Source organism: Stegostoma tigrinum, chromosome 34, assembly GCF_030684315.1.
Source record: "Stegostoma tigrinum isolate sSteTig4 chromosome 34, sSteTig4.hap1, whole genome shotgun sequence".
Lineage (NCBI taxonomy): Eukaryota > Metazoa > Chordata > Chondrichthyes > Orectolobiformes > Stegostomatidae > Stegostoma > Stegostoma tigrinum.
In genome coordinates, this window is record NC_081387.1 from 23032107 (window position 1) to 23035948 (window position 3842).

Genomic DNA, 3842 nt, shown 5'->3' on the forward strand with positions numbered 1-3842 from the left:
AGTGACAACATTTGTACAAATGGAAAATACCCATTTGCTTCTCCTTTGTACTTCTAATAAACATAAAAGAAACATCACCGGGCTTCATTGCTGCGCTCACATCATTTGTTTACTGTCGCTCAGTCTCAGTCAGGGACTGTATGGATAAGTGAGCCCCAGGGTTCCACAAACCATCACAAATGTGTAAATACCCAATTAAATCACCAAGATGCCCAATTTGTCGAACTGACTCTGATTCAGGTTAAAATTAATTCACACCAGGGTTTGTCCCAATAGGAAAAATAACCATTTATTGTAAACCAACTTCATGTTTTCCAAGTGACAAAAGAAAAATAGATTTCCCATTTCCTGCAATGTGGGTTACGTTGCATCCCTCTTTGTGAATGTTTGTTTCTTTTCTCCGCAATGGACCTCAGTCTTTTTCAGTCATAGAATTCTTCCTTCACAAATTTCTTGATTGTCTTTTCCACTCACAGTGAAAAAGGAAGGGAACTGTTTCTTTCCTGCAGGCTTTTGAAACTCTCTCGACGATGAGGGAGAAACTTTCTCTTTTCAGGGCTTAGGGTGTCTCACACAGCAAAGGGAGAGGGAGCTATTCCCTTGCTCGGGCTTCCGATATCTCCCTGGCTGCATTACACACAGGACCAATCAGAAAGCTGCTGTCAAGCAGCTGTTCTTTACTCAAATGAAGATTTTGAGGCAATGTAACAATCTCCCTTGTCCTAAACGAATTAGCAATGTGTAAAGCTTTCGACAGGTGCCATTAAATTTGCACATTGCTGTGCGGAGGAAATATGAGGATGGTTTGCAATGTCCAAATTCCATTCCAGTTGCACTTCAGAAGAAAAATATATAGTCTTTGCATTATGAATAAAACTTACTCTTGATTTGGAAATATATTGCCATTCCTTTATCTTGTCTGGTTCAGAATTCCTGGGGTTTGCTCCCTGGTATCTGTGTCTTCTACAGCGTATGGACTGCAATGAGTCAAGAAAACAGCACCACCTTCTCAAGGGCAGTGAGGCCAAGGGGATAAATGTGAGCTCGGGGAGCAACACCCACGTCCCATCAGTCCCTTTAGAAAGAAAAGGGCAAACTCTGGTGAGCACCAAAACTGTGATCTGGAATTAAATTTACACTGCACAATCCCACACAAGGACCCATAAAAACGCAACAAATCTCTTTTGGAAACGATAGGATTTTAGAAAGAGAAAGGGAAAGGACATTTGCTGGATTTGGATGGACACAATAAAATGTGATGAACACTCACACTTGCTGAATTTCTTGCTGATGAAGCTGAATTTCTGACAGCTGCAGATTGATGATAAATGTTCGGTTCTGATTCCAGTCAAGTTGGATTCAAATTCTTGAGAATTGGACAGAGTCAACAACTTCAGGTTTGACCAAGGAGTTCTCAATAACAGGATTCCAGGTGTCTGTAGCTTCTGAAGTATCTGCTTCATTCACTGACTGCTGGATCTGCAAAACCAAACTCTGGGCCAGATTTTTAAATGAGAAGCAATCACACATGGATTGCCATTCCACTCCTTCCTTTTAATGTAAGGGAAGATCTTCCCATTTTTAACAGGAGAGTCCCATCAGGGCACCTTCAGAAATGTAGAGCTGCATTAACATTCTGACAGGTCCTTCATAGTTCGGAATAGTTTGGGGATGATGTGAGGATCAGGTGTCAGGTTGGCAGGGGCCCATGTTGGAAAGGTGCCAGACAAGAAATGGTGCTAAAATTCTGACCATTTACTTTAATATTGAAGTAAAGCTCTTCAGGTGACAAGGTTTACATCCTGCAGCACCGTTGCAGGTTTGTGACATTTGCCACTTGTGTTCAAAGTTGACTGAGTGACAGATTCCTTCAAATTAGTGACTGACTCATACAAATGTGCGTAACTCTTTAACTGAAAGAACCAGCTCAAGGCCTTCACAGAGGCATTACAGGATATAATATGACATTTAGCCACCTCAAAGATGAGATTCCCTGCAGCTTCATTAAAGAGAGAAGTTTTACTACGTCTCTCAAACCCCATCTCAGCCACGATCTCATTAAATGGTGGAACAGGCTTGAGGGCTGAATTGCCAGCTCCTGTTCCTAGGGACAGGCAATAAATATGGGCCAGGGAGTGATGACCACGTCCCACGCGTAAGTAAATAAAATTTCTACGTGTTTCAGGAAGAAAGCTCTGTAAGCCTTCATGAAATGTATCTTCCAGCAAGTACTTGCATGAAGTGTAAATGTGACGGACCCAAACCACAATAATGATGCTTATAGAATCACCACAACACAATGGAGCTCTATGAAAGCTCAAGACATCAAACCTCATCTTTCAATTGAGGCTTTACAACCTTCGTACTCAATATTCACTCCAACAATTCCATCCCAGGAGGAGAGGGGAAGGTGACTGGAGATTGGGAGGGAAGGAGAATAGAGAGAATTGGGGACGGTGGTGAGAAGGGAGAGTGGAGGGAAATGAGGAGTTTAGAGGAGAGGAGAGGGACATGGAGAGGATGATGAGACTGGAGAAGGGGATAGAAGGGAAGGGCGATTGAGGATATTAGGGAGGATGGTGAGAGAGGAGAGTGGATGAATAGAGCACAAAGAGTGACAAAGGAGAAGGTGGGATGAGAGGGATGTTTGGCATGGGAAAGTTGAGGGAAGTGGGCGGAGGGGAGTATGGTAGGAGAGGAGAGGAATGTGGAAAGTGGGGCAAAGGCGGATGAAGTGAGATGGGAGAGAAGGAAAGGGAGGGACAGGGATTGTGAGGGAATGGAGAGGCCCGGCTGCAGCTTTCTGACCCTGGGGGAGAAGAGTTACTTTCTCTCGGCCAGACGCTCCGAGAGCAGCCGAGCACCAAGAATCTGGAAGCGAGGGAGCAGCACTCAGTGAGAGAACTCTGAAAGCTGAAAGTGAAAGGTCTCCGTGTGGGAGGGAGGTGCAAACTTCCACTTTACTCTTTACACACCTGTCCGGGAAAAGGCGGAAAATGTTCGATCAGATTGTGGGAAAGTAAGAGGTGAGTCCCAAATCCTCTTTAATTTCAGGAAGGGCTCATTCCCAGTGGGATCGGGTGGATTTTATTCCCGCTGAAAGATCCCAATCAAATCCAAGGAGTCGAACGGGGAGCCGCTGGGGATTGTGCAGTGAAAAGGTGAAACCTTTCTCCAGTGTCTCTGATTAGCTGCACAGAGCCTGGAGCTGGTTCCTGTCAATATAAGGGAACAGGAGGGAGAGGCAATGTGTAACATTCACTTCTCAGGGTCAGACACAGCGACTGGAAAGGGAGACGGAAGTGAAAAGGAGGAACAGAGTGAGGGCCATGAGATGGAACATGACCCACTGGGGTTTCTGTTTAAAGGCAAATAATTCAGTCCCGGAGACAGTTGTGTGTTTTCACCCCCGGGAACAGACCTTTAAAGCAGAAAATTAATGTTCAGCCATTCCTCCATCCAAATTGATTGCAGTTTGCTGCTTTGTTTAAGTCGGGTCTTTAAAGCGTGCTGGTGCACTAACTTTCCCTTCCCCTGTGTAAATATTTAATTTGTACATTTTAGAGAGATGGACAAGGGAAGCGAGAATACTGTGAGGAAAAACACTTTCACACAGCGAGTAGTTCGAGCTTGGAATGTGCTGCCTGGAAATGTGGTGGAGGCAGGCTCAGTTGGGGAATTGAGAGTATGGGATGGTGTTTAGGATGGTAACTGTGTGCAGGGATATGGGGAAAAGGCAGGAGATTGGCCCTAGATCATAGACCCAGACACAATGTTGGAGATGGTGCATGCACGATGGGCAGAATGGCCTCCCTCTGCATCAGCATCATTCTGTGACTGTG